At 36.2% G+C, this 25,489-nt stretch overlaps 1 pseudogene; it reads right to left on the reverse strand.

The window, feature by feature from the left end:
- LOC149556672 (lysine histidine transporter 1-like) overlaps positions 1–24,597 on the reverse strand; it is a 148,145-nt pseudogene extending 123,548 nt beyond the window's left edge.
- Positions 24,598–25,489: the final 892 nt, after the last annotated feature.

Consider the following 25,489-nt stretch of genomic DNA (forward strand, 5'->3'; position numbering starts at 1 on the left):
CTAGGACCCCTAAAGACATATTATAATAGTATATATGGGTCAAATGGGGTCATAGGGTGACCTATGACCCCATTCGACCCATTAATTGATGACATATGTCCCTAGGGGTTCTAGGACCCCTAGGGACATATTAGAATGATTAATATGTGTAAAAGGGGGTCATAAGATGACCTATGACCCCCTTTGACCCATGAAATGATGACATATGTCTCTAGGGGTCTTAGGACCTTTAGGGACATATTAGAGTGGTTAATATGGGTCAAAGAAGATGACATATGTCCCTAGGGGTCTTAGGACCCTTAGGGACATATTAGAGTGGTTAATATGGGTCAAAGAGGGTCATAGGTTGACCTATGACCCCCCATGACCCATTAAATGATAACATATATCCCTAGGGGCCCTAGGACCCCTAAGGACATATTAGAATGGTTAATATGGGTCAAAGGGGGTCATAGGTTGACCTATGACCCCCTTTGACCCATTAAATGATAACATATGTCCTAGGGGTCCTAGGACCCCTAGGGACATATTAGAATGTTTAATGTGTGTGAAAGGGGGTCATAGGTCCCCACGACTCATTAAATGACGAGATATGTCCCAAGGGGTCCTAGGACCCCTAGAGAGATATTAAAATCTTTCCTATAGGTCAAAGGGGGTCATAGGATGACCTGTGAACCCTTTTGACCCATTAAATGATGACATATGTTTCTACGGGTCCTAAGACTCCTAAAAACATATTATAATGGTTAATATGTGTGAAATGGGGTCATAGGCCATTAAGTGATGACATATGTCCCTAGGGGTCCTAGGACCCTTAGGGACATATTAGAATCGTTCATATGGGTCAAAAGGGGTCATAGAGTGACCTATGATGCCCTTTGACCAATGAAATGACGACATATGTCCCTAGGGGTCTCAGGACCCCTAAAGACATATGAGAATAGTTAATATGGGTCAAACGGGGTATTAAAGTGACCTATGACCTCCTTTAATCGATTAAATGATGACATATGTCCCTAGGGGTCCTACGACCTATAGGGACATATTAGAATGGTTAATATGGGTCAAATGGGGTCATAGGGTGACCTATGACCCTCTTCGACCCATTAAATGATGAGATATGTCCCTTGCGATCCTAGGACCCCTGGGGATATATTAGAATTGTTCATATGGGTCACCCTATGACTCCCTTAGACACATTAAATGACGACATATGTCCATAGGGGTCCTAGGACCCCTAGGGACATATTATAACAGTTAATATATGTGAAAGGAGGTCATAGGGTGACCTATGACCCCCTTTGACCCATTAAATGATGACACATGTCCCTAGGCATCCTAGAACCCTTAGGGACATATTAGAATTGTTCATCTAGGTCAAAGAGGGTCATAGGGTGACCTATGACCCCCTTTCACCCATGAAATGATGACATATGTCCGTACGAGTCCTAGGAACCTTAGGTACATATTAGAATGGTTAATATGGGTCAAAAGAGGTCATAGCGTCACCTATGACCCCCTCTGATCCATTAAATGATGGCATATGTCTCTAGGGGTCCTAGGACCCTTAGGAACATATTAGAATGGTTAATATGGGTCAAAGGGGGTCATAGGGTGACCTATGACCCCCATCAACCCATTAAATGAAGACATATGTCCCTCGGGGTCCTAGGACCCCAAGGGACATATTAGAATGTTTAATATGGCTCAATGGGGGTCATAGGGTGACCTCTGACCCACTTCGACCCATTAAATGATGAGACATGTCCCTAGGGGTCCTAGGACCCCTAGGGACATATGTCATCATTTAATGGATCTAAGGGGATCATAGGGTGACCTATGACCCCCTTACACCCATTAAATGATGACATATGTCCCTAGGGGTCCTACATCCCCTAGGGACATATTAGAATGGTTAATATGGGTCAAAGTGGGTCATAGGGTGACCTATGAGCCCATTCGACCTATTAACTGATGAGATATGTCCTTGGGGGTCGTACGACCCCTAGGGACATATTAGAATTGTTCATATGGGTCAAAGGGGGTCATAGGTCACCTTTGACCCACTAAATGATGACATATGTCCTTAGGGATCGTAGGACCCCTAGGGACATATTAGAATCGTTCATATGAGTGAAAGGGGTCATAGGGTGACCGATGACCCCCTTTGACCCATGAAATGACGGCATATGTCCCAAGGGGTCCTAAGACCCCTAAGGACATATTAGAATGGTATATATGGGTCAAAGGGGGTCATAGGGGTACCGATGACCCCCTTATTAGAATGTTTAATATGTGTGAAAGGGGGTCATAGGTTGACCTATGACCCCCTTTGACCCATGAAATGATGACATATGTCTGTGGGTCTTAGGACCCTTAGTGACATATTAGAATGGTTAATATGGGTCAAAGGGGGTCATAGGTTGACTTATGACCCTCCACAACCCATTAAATGATGACATATGTCCCTAGGGGTCCTAAGACCCCTAGGGACATATTAGAATGGTTAATATGGCTCAAAGGGGGTCATAGGTTGACCTATGACCCCCTTTGACTCATTAAATGATGACATATGTCCCTAGGGTTCCTAGGACCCCTAGGGACACATTAGAATTAATGTGTGAAAGGGGTTTATAAGTTGACCTATGACCCCCCACGACCCATTAAATGACGAGATATCTCCCTAGGAGACCTTGGACCCTTAGGGACATATTAGAATCATTCATATGGGTCAAAGGAGGTCATAGGGTGACCTCTTACCCCCTTTGACCCATTAAATGATGACATATGTCCCTAGGGGTCTTAGGACCCCTAGGGACATATTATAATGGTTAATATGTGTAAAAGGGGGTCATAGTGTAACCTATGATCCCCTTTGACTCATTAAATGACAACATATGTCCCTAGCGGTCTTAAGATTCTTAGAGACATATTAGAATCATTCATATGGATCAAAGGGTGTCATAGGGTGACTTATGACCCCCTTTGACCCATGAAATGATGACATATGTCCCTAGGGTTCCTAGGACCCCTAGGGACATATTAGAATTGTTAATATGGATCAAAGGGGATCATAGGGTGACCTATGACCCCCTTTGACCCATTAAATGATTACATATCTCCCTAGGGGTCTTTGGACTTATAAGGACATATTAGAATGGTTAATATGGGTCAAAGGGTGTCATAGGGTGACCTCTGACCCCCTTTAACCCATTAAATGATGAGATATGTTGCTAGGGGTCCTAGAACCCCTAGGGACATATTAGAATCATTCATATGTGTCAAAGGGGGTCATAGGGTGACCTATGACCCCTTTAAACCCATTAAATGACAACATATGTCCCGGACCCCTAGGGACATATTATAATGGTTAATATGTGTGAAAAGGAGGTCATAGGGTGACCTATGACCCCCTTTGACCCATTAAATGATGACATATGTCCCTAGGGGTCCTAAGACCACTAGAGACATATTAGAAGTGTTCGAATGCGTCAAAGGGGGTCATAGGTCATCTTATGACCCCCTTTGATGCATGAAATGATGACATATGTCCCTAGGGGTCCTAGGACCCCTAAAGACATATACATTTGTCCCTAAGGGTCCTAAGACCCCTAGGGACATATTAGAATGTTTAATATGGGTCAAAGGGGGTCATAAGGTGACCTATGACCCCTTTTGACCCATTAAATGATGACATATGACCCTAGGGATCCTAGGACCCCTAGGGACATATTAGAATGGTTAATGTGGATCAAAGGGGGTCATAGGGTGACCTATGACCCCTTTCAACCCCGTAAATGATGACATATTAGAATGGTTAATATGGGTCATAGGGGGTCATAGGGTGACCGATGACCCCTTTCGACCCATTAAATGATGAGATATGTCCCTATGGGTCCTAGGACCCCTAGGGACATATTAGAATGGTTAATATGGGTCAAAGGGGGTCATAGGGTGACCTATGACCCCCTTAGACCCATTAAATGATGACATATGTCTCTAGGGGTCCTAGAACCCCTAGGGACATATTATAATGGTTAATATGTGTGAAAGGGGGTCATAGGTTGACCTATGACCCCCCAAAACACATTAACTGACGAGATTGTCTCTAGGGTTCCTAGGACTCCTAGGGACATATTAGAATGGTTTATATGGGTCAAAGGGGGTCATAGAGTGACCTATGAGACCCCATGACCCGTTAAATGAAGATATATGTCTTTAGGGGTTCGAAGACCCCTAGGGACATATTAGAATGGTTAATATTGGTCAAAGTGGTCATAGGTTGACCTATGACCCCCTTTGACCCATTAAATGGCGATATATGTCCCTAGGGGTCTTAGGACCCCCAAAGACATATTAGAATGGTTAATATGTGTGTAAGGGGGTCATAGGTTTACCTATGATCCCCCACGAGCCATTAAATGATGAGATATGTCTCTAGGTGTCCTAGGACCCCTAGGGACATATTAGAATCGTTAATATGGGTCAAAGGGGGTCATAGGTTAACCTATGACCCCCTTTTACCCATTAAATGATGACATATTTATATACTATTAATACTATTATAGCATAATAATAATAATAATATAAATAAAAACTAAATATTAATACTATTATATCTATAGTAATAATAATAATACTATTATAGCTATAATAATAATATATATATTAATACTGTTATGGCATAGTATTAATATATATATATAAATACTATTGTAGCATAATAATAATAATATAAATAAACACTAAATATTAATACTATTATATCTATAGTAATAATAAGAATACTATTATATGTATAATAATAATATTGATAGTATATATTAATACTAATAAACCAATTATTCTAATATTAATACTATTATAGCAAAGGTTATTTTCCCTCCAAATGTCATTGGAGAAAATTGGATATCCAATTTTGAATCGGATATCCAATTTCTCCCGGCACCAGTTTCCAACATAACCCTGTCCCTGCAGACTCGACAACATCACTTTTTCAATATTTTTTCACGAGTTTTTCAAAAAAGTGCATTTTGGGGCCCAACCAATCGATAAAAATTTAAAAATATAACCTTAGGTGTTCAAATTTGTCATCTCAATGGGGAGCAGCAATAGTCGAAAGGATAATCGCAAAAGGAAGATATCCAATGAAGACATTGCAGCATATAGGGAAAGAGACAAAATGGAACACCGAAGAAAAAGATAAGGTATGTTAAATATTAGTCAAGTTGACGATGAATTAGTTGAAGGTGAAATCATAGAGTCAGATAATGAATATATACATTTGGGGAATGAAAATGTACCTATTGAAAATGATAATGCCAAAATTGAAAATTTAGAGAATGAAAATTTTGAAGATGAAATGCTACCAAGTCATAATCCAAATTGCATAATTGACCATGTCGAACATGACAATGTACAGGAACCTAATGCACAAGAATGTTACATATCTCCTAATTATAATTGACATGAAGGTTCTAAAACATCAAAATGGATAATTCAAATTTATGAAATGATTATTACTAGTTTGGAAGGGAAAAAATCAGAAAGAACATTCGGTTATGGGCTTCAAGACTATATCAAATGTTTTTCGGCAACAAGACAGTGGTAGAGCAATGTTAGCTTTTCATGCACTTATTAAATATGCAAAAGATGAGACCTATGCTTTCCAAATTGAAGATTTGTGTCAATAAAAAGTTGGAAAGAAATGTCATTATTGTGAAGAATCTTTTCAGTGCTCTCAATAGCATTGGGAAAAATAGTAGGGAGAAGGATAACAGAGCTGCTCGAAGGGTTATTACAACCTCTTTGGTAAGTCATCATTTGAGAAAGAGTAGATATATGAGACAAACTTGTATTGATTTGAATCTAAATCGTACTACTTTGAGAAGAGCACTTAGTTGACGAGAGAAAATTGATGATCCTCTTCAAAATGAAACATGGGCATTTGGTGGGAGAATTCCACATTTTGATAATAAGCTAATCGATGATGTGAAGGAAGAAATTACACAATTTTGGCACTCTAACTCACGAGTATCACCCAATGCTAAAGATGTGTTAAAGTTGAGAATTGGCATCAGAGACCGCATGCCACATCCTAAACACTATTTGGAGGTAAGTCAAACTATGTTGTTCAAACAATTTAGAGAGATTCATCCAAGTCTTCATATATCAAAAAGGGGTTTTGAATCTTTGAAGCCATTTTATTATGTGCCACTCAAAATTCAAAATACATGTCGCAAATATCATGTTGAGTTTTCTATGCAATATGAACTATTACGCTCCATCCGTTCTACTTTGCATAGTAAAAAAATGTTGGAGGATTGTGGTGCTAGTGAGCTTCCAAAATCATCAAGAGACTTGCTAGATCAACTTTTATGTCATAGAGTTGATGGTTGTTTCTTTTATAGAAATGCTTGCTTAAATGAGAAGTGTTCAGAATGTGGTGGCTTATCCAAGTTTGACACATGTTTCCATGAGGGGTGCGAACAAGATCTTGGAATGAAAATAGTGAAAAAAAAGGTATATAAAATGGTGAAATACACATTGAAGAGTGGAGGTGAGAGCTCTAGATGTGAATTAATTGTAAAAGATATCAGTTTGGCTAGTTTCATTTCAGATTTCAAGGCAAACCTTTTTTACAAGTATGCAAGACATAGTCACAGGTCTTAGTTGTTGGATGAACAATTTAGAATGTGCAAGGAGACTTTTCCCATTGGCACTATAATATCAGTTGTTGATTTTGCTGAGAACTACACATTGCAACCTCAAAATGAGACACAATCTCAGTATTACAACTCTATTTAGATTTTTATTTTTGTTCACATAACATATAGCCATACCCCTGATAGTGTGGAAGATAATCGAAAGATAATAAGAGAGTATCATTTTTATATGAGTGATGATAGATCTCGCTCTCACGAGTTTGTGCAACATTGTTTCAAGAATTATTTTGATTTTTTACATGAGCATGCAAGTGTTATGGACAGACATATCATTTGGTCAGATAATTGTACAGGTCAATTCAAGAATGCTCACATGTTTTATTTGTTGTGTAGGATGCATGTAGAGAGAGGGGTACCTCATACTTGGAGTTTTTTTGAGTTCGGCCATCGAAAAGGGGAACATGATGGAGTAGGGACATGTGTGAAGAGAGCTCTAATCAAGGAGCAACTGAAGATTTCAGCAGCAGAGCTTGTTGATGCTCGTAGCATTTTTGATTGGTGTAGTTTAGCATTATCACAGGGGGGGATTCTTGATTCACTGGTACGCAGGTTCTTTTGGTTGGTTGAGGAAGGGTCCGTAGCCGGTAGATTAGATTGTGCTACAGTGAGAGACTCATCAAAAATGCATTCATTCCAGAGCTCTGATTCTAGTACATGGACCATTTGGCCACGATAGCTAGCTTTCTTTGTTCTAGTTGTTTTCAGTGTGATTGGGATCACTATGAGTCAAGTGAGTGGGTGGACACATGGGCTCCACATTATCTTACTCCATTGTCTATCATATACTCTATCAGAAATGATGACATGGAAAGTTCACTTGAGCATAACCATCTATCAGATCTATTTCAGCCAGGACATGTCTTTGGATTGGTTGCACCACAAGGGAATGATGAGAAATATGATTATTGGTTAGCACATTGTGTAAGAGGTAAACAAAAACTTGCACAACCAATCACAGATGATGATGGATTCACATATCCTACTAGTTCAGTGGTTGTCGCTAGAACATGGCTACAAAAATACATGCTTAGAAGGAACAAAATTCCTACATTTGAAGACTATCGAAAGCACAAAATAATTCTCATATATTCGCATCTTATTATAGCAACAAATGTCAAGTTTTTGAAGCATCAAAGAAGACCAAAAGTAAAAGAAATTTTTACTATTGCTAATGTTGATCATGAAGCCCTATTGGAGACCCTAAAATAGAGAGAGGACCCTATTGGAACACTCGACTAGGTATATTTACTTCTTATGTTATTTTCTTCATAATGATTCAATGAACTAATGATTATCTTGTTTAATACAATAAGTTACTAATTTTTTTATGATATTGGAATGTAGGTACATCATAAAGAGTTGGGGGGTGGTATTGGGGAGAATTCCTAAGATTTATGATGTATTATGATGTAAAATGTGAACTTTTTTTATATATGGTTTTTGTAATAATGAAAAAGATAGGTTAAATTAGTTGCACATTCTAATTTGTATTTTGGTAGGTTCTTTGTAAGAAATTATAAGAGGAAGATATTGAACAAGTTCTTGCAAATCACATTTGCATGTGATACAAGGCTATAAGGACAATTTTAAGAGCATTTATAACTATATGAAAGATAATTGCTTGCGAATATCTTATTACAAATTTGGTTTTTTTCCTTATTTGACATAAAGCTAACATTATGATTATTAAAACTATTTTTATCAAACTAATCAAACAAGAAAAATTTAGAAAGTACAGATGAACAATTAGAATACTTGATTTCTTCCATTTTGAAACCAATCATTGCATTTGAAAGCATAAAGAGTCATAATATTGTATAATGTTTTGAAAGACTTTCATATTGAAAAGTTGTAAAGGACCATGAGATTTGAACTTTAGTAATGTCTAGGTTTGCATAGGGTAAGTGAGTCATTACATAGGTCCTAATAAAGTCTCATAATAATCTCAAGTCATTTCATAAGTTGAAACATTCAATAAGTCACTTAAAATTTTGAATGTAATGGCTACATGAGCATTTTGGAAGGAAACTCTATAGTTTAAATTTTATGAAATATAGGGAACACTAGTGCAAAGCACCAAATCATTTTTATTTTTTTGATGTAATAAGGTCTAGGGATAGATCTAATGATCTCCCTGTGACCATCCACATTTGTAATGGACACAATACCCCATGGTGCAACTATAAGCCTTGGCCATCAATTGGTCCAATAAAGTGAATTTTTGGTAAATTCTGTGTTTTTTAGGTAAGTCTAGATGTTTAGAACATAATTAGGGTCCCTAGGAGTTTGTAGAGTCTATTTGCAATCAAATTTGCAATAAAACTTGTCTTAGCACAAAAATTGCAAAAAGTTGCTTAGCAACTTTTGCAATTTTCTTGACAAATTTTCAAAATCTAACTCCTAACGGCTAGAACTGTTTGAATTGTCAATTCCATTAGCTCTAGGTGGGTGGGTGAACCCTATTGACACCCTTTTTCCAACCATGGAGACCCTCTATTTTCTGTGGCCACCCCCTACCGAGGAGTCCCCAAGGTTCTCTAAGTGCATTTTGAGGTTGATCTTCTGAGGGTCATAACTTGGAGCTCGTGAGGGCTATCGATAAACTATTGAATGCTACAGGATGGTGATGTTGAGGCCTAAAATAACCTATCTCATTTTTGAGATATCACATTCTGTATGGATTCGGCACAGCGATCTCGCTCGATGCCAAAACTCGCAATGTGCCTCAGTTCATAGGTGCACCACAGCATAACTTTGAAACCGCTGATCTTGGCATCGAATCATCAGTGTCATTAGCTTTGGATGGGTAGGTGAGCCCTAGTCACACCCTTTTTTTGGCCACGAAGACCATCCATCATTTGCGGCCACCCCGTACCAAGGAGTCTCCAAGGTGCTCTAAGTGCATTTCGAGGTCGATCTTTCGAGGGTCATAACTCGAAGCTCGTGAGGGCTATTCATGAACTATCAAATGCTACAAGATAGTGATACTAAGCCCTAAAATAACCTATCTCATTTTTGAGAGATCACATTCCATTTTGATTCGGCACAGTAATCTTGCTCAATGCCAAAACTCACAGTGTGCCTCAGTTCATAGGTGCACCACAACGTAACTTTGAAACCGTTGATCTTGGCATCAAATCATCAATGCCATTAGCTTTGGATGGTCAGATAAACTCTAGTCACACCCTTGTTCCAACCATGAAGACCATCCATCATTTGTAGCCACCCCGTACCGAGGAGTCTCCAAGGTGCTCTAAGTGCATTTTGAGGTTGATCTTTCCAGGGTCATAACTTGAAGCTCGTGAGGGATATCGATGAATTGTCAAATTCTATAGGATGGTGATACTGATTCCTAAAATAACCTATCTCATTTTTTAGAGATTACATTTTGTTTGGATTCGGCACAGTGATCTCGCTCGATGCCAAAACTCACAGTGTGCCTCAGTTCATCGGTGCACCACAGCGTAACTTTGAAACCGCTGATCTTGGCATCAAATCGTTAGTGCCATTAGCTCCGAATGGGTGGGTAAACCCTATTCACACCCTTGTTTTGACCACAGAGACCATCCATCATTTGCGACCACCCCGTACCGAGGAGTCTCCAAGGTGCTCTAAGTGCATTTTGAGGTTGATCTTTCGAGGGTCATAACTCGAAGCTCATGAGGGCTATCGATGAACTATCAAATGCTACAAGATGGTGATACTAATGCCTAAAATAACCTATCTCATTTTTGAGAGATCACATTTCGTTTGGATTCGGCACAACAATCTCGCTCGATGCCAAAACTCGCAGTGTGCCTCAATTCATAGCTGCACCATAGCATAACTTTGAAACTGTTGATCTTGGCATCAAATTGTCAGTGCCATTAGTTCCAAATGGGCGGGTGAACCCTAGTCACACTCTTGTTTTGACCACGGAGACCATCCATCATTTGCGGCCACCCCGTACTGAGGAGTCTCCAAGGTGCTCTAAGTGCATTTCGAGGTCAATCTATCGAGGGTCATAACTTGAAGCTCGTGAGGGCTATCGATGAATTGTAAAATGCTACAGGACGGTGATACTGAGGCCTAAAATAACCTATCTCATTTTTGAGAGATCACATTCCGTTTGGATTTGGCACAGCGATCTCGCTCGATGCCAAAACTCGTAGTGTGCCTCAGTTCATAGGTGCACCACAACGTAACTTTGAAATCGCTAATTTTGGCATCGAATCATCAGCACCATTAGCTTCGAATGGGTGGGTGAACCCTAGTCACACTCTTGTTCCAGCCATAGAGACCATCCATCATTTGTGGCCACCTCGTACCGAGGAGTCTCCAAGGTGCTCTAAGTGCATTTCAAGGTCAATCTTTCGAGGGTCATAACTCGAAGCTCATGAGGGCTATCGATGAACTGTCAAATGCTACAGGACAATGATACTAAGGCCTAAAATAACCTATCTCATTTTTGAGAGTTCACATTCTGTTTGGATTTGGCACAGCAATCTCGCTCGATGCCAAAACTCGTAGTGTGCCTCAGTTCATAGGTGCGCCATAGTGTAACTTTAAAACCGCTGATCTTGACATCGAATGGTCAGTGCCATTAGCTCTGGATGGGTAGGTGAACCCTAGTCACATGCTTTTTCTGGCCACGGAGACCATCCATCATTTGCGGCCACCCCGTATTAAGGAGTCTCCAAGGTGCTCTAAGTGCATTTCGAGGTCAATTTTTCAAGGTTCATAACTTGAAGCTTGTGAGGGCTATCGATGAACTGTCAAATGCTTCAGGATGGTGATACTGAGGCCTAAAATAACCTATCTTATTTTTGATAGATCACATTCCGTTTGGATTCGGCACAGCGATCTCACTCAATGCCAAAACTCGTAGTGTGCCTCAGTTCATAGGTGCACCACAGCGTAACTTTGAAACCACTAATTTTGGCATTGAATCATCAATTCCATTAGCTTTGGATGGTCGGGTGAACCCTAGTCACACCCTTGTTCCATCCATGGAGACCATCCATCATTTGCAGCCACCCCGTACCGAGCAGTCTCCAAGGTGCTCTAAGTGCATTTTGAGGTTGATCTTTCGAGGGTCATAACTCAGACCTCGTGAGGGCTATCGATGAACTATGGAATGCTACAGGACAGTGATGCTGAGACCTAAAATAATCTTTCTCATTTTTGAGAGATCACATTCCATTTGGATTCGACGCAGCGATCTTGCTCAATGCCAAAACTCGTAGTGTGCCTCAGTTCATAGGTGCACCACAGTGTAACTTTGAAACCACTAATCTTGGCATCGAATTGTCAGTGCCATTAGCTTCGAGTGGGCAGGTGAACCTTAGTGACACCCTTGTTCTGGACACGGAGACCATCCATCGTCCACAACCACCCCATACCGAGGAGTCTCCAAGGTGCTCTAAGTGCATTTTGAGGTCAATATTTTGAGGGTCATAACTCAAAGCTCATGAAGGCTATCAATGAACCGTTAGAGGAGACAAGTTTGTAAGAAGTAGTGGCTTAGTGTTTTTGCTAAAATAAGTTAGTGGGAAGGCTTTATTAGAGGGTCTTGGCCAAACTAGTGGGGTGTCTACCCACTCTCTAATTTTAGAGACAGTTAAGTTTTGGAGGGAGATTAGGGGAGCTCTACTAAAACTATCCTTACCCTAGCTTGGACCAAGGTTGGTATCTCAAACTTGCTTCTTTTCCATTTCTTTCTTTTAGCATGGTTAAGCAAATATGTAAGTGTGGAGTTTATCAATGGAGTATGCATTGGATTACATTGTGGAGTAGCATTCATGTGAGTGCTTGAATGGTGTTCATTCCATGTAGATTAGTATGACACCATTGTGCATCTTGTTGTATTGTGTGGAGTATTGTGAGTATGAGGTTTGGATTTCCTCTATTTCCTTGTTGTATTATGGGTGTTGTTATTGTGTTGTGAAAATGTGATGTGCTCTTGAAAATTTCTTGTTTTATTTCTACTTGGTTTTGTTTTCTTGTTTTGTGCTTGAGTGTTGTTATGGGTGTGGGACTTACACTCACCCTTGTGGGAAGGGAAGAGAAGTCCAGGGTGAAGGGCTCAAGTTGGGTTCAAAAAATTTATTGAGAACCTTGGAGTATGGGCTCCATTGTATGCCATAACCATTCATATCTTGTTGGGGGTCATAAGGAAAGTATGGTGTAGAAAGGAAGTTTGAGGAGTTACAGTTGATGGTAGTGGGTTTGGAGGAGGAAATGTGGAGGCCCTGAGAGGGCATTAAATTGTTGATTTATGATAGCCTCGAGAGGGCATGAAATTTTTTGAATTATGATAGCCCCGAGAGGGCATGAAAATTGTTTATTGCAGATATGGTTTGGTATGGCAAGTCTCCATTTTAGAACACACCTTCACCCTATGTTTATGGTTCCATCTGTGACGCCATTGTGAAATAGCCTTGCAGAGAAATTGTTCAAGTTTGAAATGTAATTTTTATGCCTTGAAAGATTGTATGTGTATACCAGTTTGAGCCTTGTTCCCTAGTGTGGGGGTGGTCTCTTTAAGGCCTATGGTTGGGTGGAAAGCACCCATGGTCCTTGTTTTTTTTTTGTGTTGCATATGCAAATTTGTGTCCAAGGGAGCAATGGAAATGGCTTGCAATGATCATCTTGCAGATTGATGTTGGATGAGAAAAATTGGCATTGTGCCCTCATTTGTGAAGGAGGATTCACCAACTTGTTCATGTTCTCAACGATCATGTTGGACAATGTTCATGCTACTCATTATCCATATCTTTCAATGTTCATGTTCCTTATGATTTTGAAAAGTCCCTTATGTTGCCCCATTGTGATGGAAGGAGATTGTATCATTGTTACCTAATGTATGTGTAGAGGAAATAATTGATAAGGTTGTATATGCATGTTTCATTTGGAGTTTATATTGTTATGAAAGAATTGGTATAAGTCACAGATTCACTTTGACATCATTGTTATCATTTGAAAATGTGAAAGAAAGTTTTCTCCTTGTGGTATTGTAAATGAATAGTTGATAATAACAATCCATAGATGTTATGTGATACCATTGATTGTATAAATTTAAAACTTAGTAGATTGCTTACAATCTTGTTGTGCACTCAATAATTTGGAAGGAAAATTTTATGTTCATATCACATGCATGGATAACATTGATTTTAATTACCAAGATTAATTCAATTCTAAGCCAAGAAATCATCAAATTAATTTCATGATATAACAAAATGAAGTTTGTTGTAAGAGAAGACATAATAAAATCTATGAGATACATTGTTGTAGGCATGCATTTTCCTCTCTGGAAAATGTATGGTAAAGGAAAATAAATCCCTTCCTTAATACAGAGCAATAAAATATTAAAGAATATTCCCAAATTCTAGACTGCTATCCAATAAAAAAAATAATAATAATAGCATATAGAGACGAATGAGTGTCCTAGACTAATATATTTTCTAAGTGACAGAATGGTACACATTACAATCTTGTGACCTCGACATCACATCCAACACTCAAATAATAAATTAGTAATTAAATAAATAAAGGCATATTAGTGTGCATGTTAGAGAATATGACAAATTTAAATATTTAACTCAAAAATAAAATAAAAGCCAAAATTGATCTTGACCGCCCTTCTAGAGTAGCCCCCAACATTTCCTAAGCCATCATAATGCAAAAAAAATTCTCCACTCCCCAAGGCGTATTGTTAAATCTGACATTCATTCTGACATGTCATGTCAAAACTTTTATCCTTGAGCTTGCCTCCTTGAAAAGGGGTTTCATCCCCATTAATATACTTGGGTGCATAGGAGAAAGGGTTTATGTCACATCCTTGTCTTATGCATTAGTCATCCCCTCCTTACAACAATGGTCACATGTTCCCAAGCATAGGTAGTCGACTTGAAATTTCTTGTAGCAATAGTCATGTGTTCCCAAGCATAAGTAGTCGACTTGAAATTAAGGGGGAGTGGGATAGCAATCCCAAGGGATGTGTACCTAGGAGAATGTCAAGTTGACATTTAATATGACTTGTTCACATTAGGATTGCTGATTGGAGGGATGGGAAAAAGATGTCCTAAGGCTTGGATTAGTCAAAATTCTACACATGACCCACATGGGACCTTGTGGGGACCACGTGTAGGAAGAAATGTGGCCTTGGTAAGAGTTAGGGAATGATGAGGATTTAAGATAGATAGGAGATTCACCCTTTAGATTTTATTTTTTTTATCAGATAATTATTTAATCATTTCAAGTCTTGAGTAGAGGATAATGACACTTAGTGTATTTGAGCTTAGTTTAAGGGTAATGTTTATATCAAGGGGCTCATCTAGAAACATGTAACAATTAAACCATATGGTAATGGAAAAGCTCAATATAGGAAATTAAATTAAATTAAATAAATAAGATTACGAGAATGCATATATAATTGAACATGATGTTAAGTACGGAGGGTTTAATTAAATTAGTGTTAAGACTATAAATTAGGATAGTTGGATGTAGATATAATAGGGTTAATATGAAGTAAGTTGTCAGGATGATGGGATTGGAGAATCAAGGATAAGGATGGATGGTGGATTAAAATAATAACTCAAATCTAGTTTTATCTAGTCAATAAAGCACATTGATAGATAAGAGTTACTAGATAGAATTGAATGCATGACAAACCTGTGTAGATGTTGGATTTAATGTCAAGTGAATTTTATATTTGGCTTGAGGGAATGTTAGTTAGATAATGAATGTTGTGGATTCAATTGAAGATATTAGTAGAATATCAAAGTTGATAGAATATATATACCAATTTGAAAATGTAGTGTAGGAATAAAGCATTAGTTAGCTAGTATGTAATAAGGGTCAATAGGCATGTCATTAGAGGTAGCTCGTTAGCTCATGTACCCTATGTATATAACTAATGAGAATATGATTCATGTACACCACATTTTACTACGTTAGTTGCATGAAATGATGAATACATATATGTCAGAATGACAAGGTATGTTACATACAAAACTTATTTATATGCTTGCACCTAATCCTTGCATAAACAATTCATCTAACAAATTTAAATTGACACACTCAATATGATGATGTAGTAGGATGTGTTTAAATACTGATTGTGAATTATTATTGAGTTAAGTACTTTGAATTGGCCCTTAGACTTACTAAGAGTTCCTCATTTTATGTGCTTACTAATTTGTACTATGAAACTACTTTGAATCTTAACATGCTTTGATAATAATAATATTGATAGTGAGAAAGTAAGCTTATGGTGAATAATTAGATGTAATAATGTAATAGTATAGTAATTATAGTAATTAAAATAGTAAATGTAAAAGCATGGCAATGTAGCTAGATTAGTTAGTAGTTGATGAGCTAGATAGTTAGTAATTGTCTTTTGTTAGAGTGAGTTTAATTTATGTATTGAAATAGTAATTTTTGTGTTTAGGAAACTGTAGTGAGTGCTAGTTTGGTGAGGAAGCAATGTTGATAGAATGCATAAGGATGACTAAATAGAGTAAAGAGGGAGAAAATGACTCAGTATTGGTCCAATCTTCGAGAGGACCTATAACTAGTAAGATATGGATGCAAGCACATGATACACATTTGGCACATAAAACAAATTGTTTATTCCATAAGTTGTGTATAGTATGTGTTGAATGATGGATACTATCAATACAAGTCGCCCCTTCTCCATCATGTAGACTTCGAAGCTACCTTTGGGGCATATCTATTCTAATTTCCAATGGTTAGATCCAATATAGTGTGGTAGATAAGTGTATATTTTCTTATTTGACTAAGGGTGCTCATGTGATGAGTACTAAATATAAATTCTCTAGATACGTGTGTTTAATCAATTAAGATATACTACACTTCCACACCATATAGTAATTCTCACATTAATATATATTGTAATGATTAATGAATGTGTGTACATTGGTAATGAGGATAATAAGTAATTATGATCCCCTTCCCTTACATGCTAGAATCATGAACTAGTCCATATGATACAACTGACAGACCCTAATAGAATATTAGTATCAAAGGCTTGTTAGGATATGAATTACCTCACTAATTTAAGAGTGTTGTATCTTGAACTTTCTCTTTTGACTTGTGATGCTAACTTGAACTAGACTGTCATCCAATCTATTTGAAAACCACCTGTGATTAAAATGTTACAACCGGATGACACTATCCACATGAGTCTTGAACTCCTATTCAATGATAACCTTGTTTTACAATATATAATTTCTTATGCGACTTCATAAGCTACAAAAAAAAAAAAAAAAAAAAAAAATTTGTGTTTTTAATGGTAAAATTTAGGGCATGACACATGATCCAGGATAAATTGAACAATACTAGATACTAAATTAATATGTATATCATTGTGCACATAAATGACAAAAATATAAATCAAAATACATGTATCCATAGACAAAATTTTACACAAATATATATCAAATATCATGTATCCATAGACAAAGTACTCAAATATATATCAAAATACATAGATCCATATACAAAATGTGGCTAATCATGCCATCAGAATGTGTATAATATCAATGTTTTTGTATACAATGTGGCATATACCATCTCAAAATGTCTCATGATGCATCCTACACCAACTATACTATGCTAGGGTGCTGGTGGATGATCAAAATGTAACCTCTTCGCTGCACTAGGTGGATCAGATGCCTCCTACATAAACAAAAAAAGGAAAACCCAAAGTTAGACTACTAAATTTATATGATTCTACGTATCTAACATTGAATTACTCAAATGCATAATGATCTTTTTTGTAATGGAGATTAATTCTATCAAAATTTCATAATAAATACCTCTCTCTTCGACCTCCTGCACCGGTCAGGAGTCCTCTCTTATGCCCTCGGCAATGATGGTACCTCTCTGGTTGTGGGTTGTATATGTTCAAATACCTTTGTCAGATGAATCTATATTTTAAACTATAACATTATAATTCATAGCATGCTAAATTTATAACATATTTAATCATGAATTCAAACTACAACTTACTATTGTAGGCTCCTCCTCAGGAGTGAGTGGTCGTGTCATCAAATCTACGTAACTCTCCCGTCGGACCTCATGTGCACTAGGAGTCTCCTATGAGATACAAAATAGTAGTTGTTAATATCATGGAAATCAGTTTTGAATTTATTCATGAAGATAAGGATAATAAAAAATAAATGATACTTATACATACAATGGGGCTCTCAGTGCGAATGGAATCCCTGATGGTCTACAACGCAGAATCTGTACAGGCTCATCACCAGTAGCGACGCCCTATATACAATAAATAATGTAATTAAATGGGATTACCACAAATATTTTACAAGAATGCATCGATATTTAATTAAATAGAAAGCGCTTAATTACCTTTCCTTTTTCAATGCGTGTTGGCTCACCCTCTGCACTTTGTCTCTTCGGGACAAGTGCTACCTGCAAGATAAAAGAAATATTAGCAACCATATATGCTAAAATATCAAATAGAAAAAAAAATGTGAACACAAAATAATGTACCGTAGATGTCTCAAGGCCAAATGAAATGGTCGAGAGCGTGGCATCATCAATCTGTTTGAGCTCCTCGTCGGTCATCAACTAAACATGAATGAAGATCACATACATATAAAAGTCAATATGGTTTAAAAATTAAAATAACTTTAAATCACATATGTCATAACAAAAATATATATACACATACCAACGCCGAAGGAGTCCATGCCTCTGCATTCCCCTCCTCTCTCGCATCAGGGTCTATAGCCTCTACAGTGTGTCTGGTGTATCCTCGTCTAATACAAAATGATACTCAAGAAGATCACCTATGGGACCCAAGCAAATATTCTTGCACATAATGCAAGTGTGAGGCACACAAACATGTCATGAGCTAGCCGATGATGAACTAGGACCAGCATCATCAACATGAGGAGGCAAGATTGACCTAGCCTGAGATATCATTAGGCTACTCAGCCTATGAATGGCTTTGATAGTCTAAGAGCTAGCCTCTATCATAATATCTGGATGTTGCACTCAAGGAGGAGGGGAGATATCAGTGGGGGGGACAAAAGTGCCAGTTTTCTTCCACTGGGAAGAGGGTCTATCTTGAGGAGCTCCTAGTCCTAAGCCCATGTTGGGCTTCATGCTCTAATAGTTCACTTTAAGTTTCAACACAAATTTAACATATAATTTTCTAAAGAAATAAAATGGTATGTCTAAATTTCCATGTGGAGGGATATCAAAGACTATCCACCAATGATCCCAAAAGTTTGCATGTATCACGTCATTTGTGCACCATTTAATCGATAGTTTGGATTTTTTTGGGTCAACTGGTAAACCCGTTTTCGGGTTCACAAAAAGGCTAGCCAAATTGTCTTTTCTTATATTGAGAGCCGCAACCTCATCATAATCCAAACCATCATCAAATATCTCATGCATTTGATCACGCCAATGAAGAGCGGCATTTTGTTGGTTTGTAAGGGTTTCAATGTTATCCACTATGGTGTTTAACGTGGATAACATAGGAGCTAATGTGGGTACATTATTATATGTTCTATGCAAACCTCTCAACTCGTTGAGATTTTCATTTATAAAATCCTCGACTTGAGGAGGGATTTGAGGGGGTAGAGGATCGTTTGGTGGGGGGTTACGAGGAATATTATTCCCTGCCTCAGTGTCATCATTCTGATCAGCCATTCCTATTGAATTGCAAAACGTAATATATATTTTTAAAAACCTTTTTTTTCAAAAAAACCCTAGATTCAACTAAAACAAAAAAAATCATGCTAAAATATATCAAATTTAGATTAAAAATTTTTTTTTTTTTTTTAAAAAGCATACCTTAATATCCGATATCCGATATCTGGTCGCGCACTAATACTGGCCCCCAAAATGTGAGAAATAAGGGCCCGTGGGTCTGGTTTTTTTTTTAATGTAATGCTACAAGTATCGGATATCCGATATTATATCGAATATCTAATTGCCCGCATATCTTATATTTTATATATAAGACATATAACATATAACATATAGCTTTGAAATATTATATTCACTTATATTTTATATATTTTTATATTATATTATATATATATATTATATTATATATATATTATATTACATTAATATATATTATAATATTAAATATTGTATTATATTATTATATTATTATAATGTATTATATTATATTATATTATTATATTTTACAATATATTATACTTGTTTATTATTATATTATATTTTATATATATATATATATATAATATTACATTACTATATATTATAATATTAAATATTATATTATATTATTATAATATAATATTATTATTATAGTATAATATTATACAATTATAATATTATAATATTATTATTATATTATTATAGTATTATTATTATTATTATATTATTATATGATATATTTAATAACAATATTATATTATAATATTATTATATTATTATATTTAATAATATTATATTATAATGTATTATACTGTTATAATATAATGTTTTTATTTTATTATAATATTATAATAATAATGGCATATAATTATCAGATATCCGATATATAATCAGATATTCGATATTAGATTGGATATTCGATAAGGCTCGGCCTTTCCTTCCAAGCTTGGTACCTAGATAGGTGGAAAAAAGTCAGAGCAAATTTTGAAGCACTTTTAGATGTGTTCAAACTCCATTTTTTTCACATTTCCACTTTTTGGCACACCATGATCCTACACATACCCATCTCTTCTAATACTTCCTTTTCCTTAACCAATTCAAGCTCATTATCTTTATCGCAATCATTCAAGAATCTTTCCATACTTGCTTTAAATTCTTCATCTTCATCAGAAAGTGAACTCTTTCTATTTTTCCTTATTTTCTTAGGACATGCAGATGCATAATGACCAAACTCATTACATATCCAACAAGAAAAAATTTCCATACATCCTTTTTCTATTTCCATAACCATATCAATACCTTCCTTTATCTTCATGTCTTCTTCGAATAACTCACCAAGAGTCTCTATCTTTTGTGTCAAAATTTCCATTATCTGACTGAGGACTATCTTTGCTCACCATGATCTCCCAAAGTTGTTAAACTTTATCTTCAAAGAATTAAAACATTTATCATCTTTAAACATAACCATTCAACCAAAGTAAAAAGCAACCATAATAAGATGCACATAAACAGTTACACCAGATAATTAGAGGGAAAACCCCTATGGGAATGATGCGCCACAAGATGATGTACTAATATGAATATTTCTTGTTAGAAGATGGACCTCAGAGTCTATTACAACATTTAGTACATTGAGTCCCTATCAGGATACTTTGAATCCCTATTAGGAGATTCCAACCCTATTAGGAGTTGTAGTATAATGTATGCAAGAAGAGCCAACTGCCCAAACATGCAATTTCAACAACAAGAAGAGCTCACTGCTCAAACATGCAATTTACTATTATTTTCTTCTTTCCTTTGTTCTATAAACTGAACCAATCACTCTCAAACCTTGTAGACTAGGTCACCAACCTCAGATCACTCAGCAAAACCTCGACAATGAAGTTTCCTTCACTTCTACTCCACTTTGCTCAACTTCACATTCTTCTCTCTCTCTCTCTACTTAAAATTACTTTGCATCAATATAATTAATGTCATTCTTGATAAAGGAAAATTTACTTCCTTTATACTGAGTCCTCAAAACAATTCCTTGAGTCAGCTATTAGACCTTCTCAATTAATCATTATAGGACACATTAAAAACATGTTACACTTAGTGATACCATTAATCTTCTACCTTGCAACTTGAATAACTTTCCACACATGAAATATTATGATGATCAAGCTTAGCCATGTAATCACCAACATGTCTTCTTCATATCTTCAACCTTGATTCTTAGAATAACAATTTTGCTAAGAGATATAACAATTTTACCAAAACATGCCTCTGTAAACTATCTCAAAATAGACATCACCAAAACTTACATAAATTTTTCCAAACTTATCATTTCTTCTTGTAACATTAACTTCATATACTAGATACTCAGAACTATCTCCCATAACCTCGGATAGTTAGAATACTCAACTTGTCATCTGTACCAACTTGATCTTTCTGTTGTTATTCTATTAGATACCACATAAAATAGCTATATTGACATCAATGAAAAACTCAGTCATGAATGTAACATATCATCATATCTCAATACTCCCCAATAGGAATATCATTAGCATTCATGCTTGCAAAAATCCTCTCCCAATTCTACCATAGTATTCCTCAAACTTTTAGACTTGTCTTTACTGAGATACCAATTGTTCAACCCCCAATGCACCAAATTTTAGCATGAGTCATGTGGCTTCTATGATCCTTGATTACCAATATTCCCACCTTTTCTTTTGTCCTCTTCCCAACTTCCCAACAAGTCATTATGTCATCAATGATCTATTTTTCCTGCCATAGGTCTCAGAAGCATAATTTTTCCTAGCCAAAATATGTAATCAAATTCAAAGTGGCAAGCTTAATTTGTGACTTCCTAGCCAAAATTTGTAATCAAATTCAAAGTTTTAGGTTTAATCTGTAGCTAAAATATTATTATTTTAATGGATACAAAAGAAAAAACACATCATTTATGACATCTTCATTTACATTATACATAAATCTTTTCCAGGAAACCATTTTGAATGCCTCTGTTTGAATGAGGAGATGACGAGATGAAAACCTTAAATTATTTCAAAGATAAAACTCACAGAATTTGCAATTTAGATTCATTGGGCATGGATTCCCTCCATGCTACATTAGGCCAATTTTCTATTATTGTGCATCTGAACAAAAGAGATCAGTTTTGTTAAAACATTTGAATGTAATAAAGTAATTATTGTAATAACAAAGGGATCGTGATATTATAGTTGTTATTTTTGTAGCACAATAAGAAGAACATTGGGAGTTATATATGCCATCTGTTGTGTAAATGTGATGTATAGCTTCTATATAAACAATCACTAAATTAAGTTGTTGACGTGTTTATAAATTTAGCATCTTGTGTTGTTTTCATTTAGATATAAGTGTTAAGAGGGCTATAAGGATTAGATTTGATTATTTTAACTAGGACATTACAATAATAGCATTCCATCTCCTAATAAAGAATGATATAAAACATTCTGGCAATAAGGTTACAAATACCAAAGATGACATGTCAAATAAAGTAGAAACCATCAAGACTTTTAAATGGACAATGACCACAAGTCCAAAGATGACTTCAAAGAGAGTAGAAAACAATGACTTAAAAGGAAGATCATCAAGTGATTGGCCAATACAAAAAGAAAAACAAGGAAATAAAATGGACAATGGCCATAGGTGAACAAGAGTGGTCGTACTTTAGAAGAGTCACACAAGAATACAAAAGAAAATTTAAATTTAGATATTGTAATAGAGAGAATATAAGATAAGATAGAATAGTTATATATCTGTATAGATTATAAACAATAAATGCCACATTGTAAACTGGTCAAGAATATGTTTTCAAATATTGCTTTATCCTTTCTATAGTGAGCCAAATTGCTCTAGGAGATTTTTGTAGGTTGATATGTTAGATACTAGATAATCAAAGGCTTGAGTTGGATTTTGTCATTTTCCAAAGTAGGGATGGTAATCTCAAAGATAATTTTCTTGACCTGGTGACATCTCACAAGATCTCTATCTCCAGACTCTGTAACCAAAAGCTTAAGATTTTGTAGTAGAAGAGCCACATTCTTAGGCTATTCGAGACATGTAATCTAGCATGTTGATACTATAGAGTTATAAGACTAACTAATAATCTCACCATAAGAGGGAAGAAAGAGTCATGGTTCTCCTAAATTTTGGTTTAGCTGGTTGAGACTCCATTCTTGTTGGCTGGTGTTTATTTGATAGTGTACCATGAGACTTGGATGAGTTTTAGATTAAGGTGAAGAAGGGACCCAAAACCCTTTACAATAAACTAGATATAAACATTAAGCACCACTAGGTTTTACAAGGACCTAAAACCTAAAGAAAAAATAAAACCAACACAAAAATCCAGGTTTTATAGGGACCTAAAACCACAAGTTTAAACCAAATAAAAATGCCAAGGTTTTATAAGGACTTGGAACCTTGAGTTTTAAACAAGCTAGAAAATAAAATACAAAACTAGAAAAAACACATAGACCAACAACCAACAAACCAGCACCCGTGACTAGCACATACAACAGCTCTTTGATGATATTTGCCACCTCTTTACTTGCTTCTATCATACTCTAGATAATTTCAAATGAAGCTAAAGCAAGAGCCTCAAGAGCCTCAGTGACCTTTGTCCTCATGGTCTACCTAGTTCTCTTACTAGGTCCTCCTGGACTTCCCATCCCAACATTATCTGGAGACATTATCTCCTCATTTCTCTTCTTGCCCAAACTGGCTACTGCTGCACACAAACTAGAAGTTACATGTTCCATTCTTTGTCCACTTTCCTTTATTAAGTAATGGAGCTCCTTCTCATATCCCTTGATATTTTTAGGGATGTTTCCAATTTGTATTTCCAGCTAAGCTCTCATGGTATGTTCATATTCTAGCTCTTTCTACATAACCCCAACTTTTTTCTTGAGTACCATGATCTCATTGTAAAGCCAAGAATCACATTGAAGGGAAGCCTCCACTTTAATCTTAGCAGTATGAAGGATAATTTTTCTTCATGAGAATCTTCCCTACCTTCTTCATCAACCCTAATCACAAAATCAATAGCAATAGTAATTGTATTGATCTGGATATCAATGTTGATATCTTGTTTCTCTGTCCTCTCCTCTTTTTCCTCTTTACTCAAGTTATTGTCCTTAGCAACAAGGTCTTTCCCCTCATTTTCATTACTAGTATCCTTCTCCATTTTCTCCTCTCTGTCATTCCTCTTCGGATGGATGGGGTAAAAACTCTATTTCTCTTCATCCTCTCCCTAGAGCTTTCGACCCAACATTAGAATCAATAATTCTATCCTTGCTACCCTCTACATTATCTTTACTAGTCGACACCCCTTTGCTCCCAGAATATCCATCCAGGTTGGAACTATGGTCCCCCATTTCCATTTTGTCATCATTGTCTAAATTCTCAGACTCTATGATTTCCTCCACATTTTTCTTATTACTCTCTCATTTGAAACCCTTTTTCTTGCTATCACTAGTGCCCTCATCACTTTTAACATTAATTCTCTTAGAATGAGGGTCTTTGCTAGACACTTTCTACTTCTCCAAAACTAGAGAGGGTTTAATGACCTTCCTTTAATAGAAATTTTCTATAAGTAAAATTAAACCTTCATGAAGCACATAATGGAAATCTTTCTTCCTATGAACATAGAGGTGTTAAAGCAGAGAATACTTCATGTAAAATGGAAATGAGATCCTATTTTTGTGCCTAAAATGATTTAGGAAAAAAAAGTGAAATTTATGAACTCTCTTTGCTCTACCATCAAGAATAAAATACTCACAAATACATGACAACATGTCCCTCCAAATGACCTTAATTTGTTTCAGGTTGTAGAAGTCTCCATTTTTTTCCAAGTTTTTCTCTTTAGCTTTCATCTTCAAGAATTTTTTAAAAGCCAAATTCGAGATACTAGCCTCCTTACTGAATTTTATCCCTTGCATGGGAAGCCCCGTAAGCTTAGATATTAAGTCTTCAGTCAAGTTCACCATGAACCCATGCAATATAACCCTTTTTTCAAACCAATTTTTGAAGAAGATCTCAGTAATGTGTGGTTTATACCCATGGAGTCTCTCAATGTA

The sequence above is a fragment of the Cupressus sempervirens genome, chromosome 5 (assembly GCF_028749045.1).
Source record: "Cupressus sempervirens isolate cs-2001-9-10 chromosome 5, ASM2874904v1, whole genome shotgun sequence".
NCBI lineage: Eukaryota > Viridiplantae > Streptophyta > Pinopsida > Cupressales > Cupressaceae > Cupressus > Cupressus sempervirens.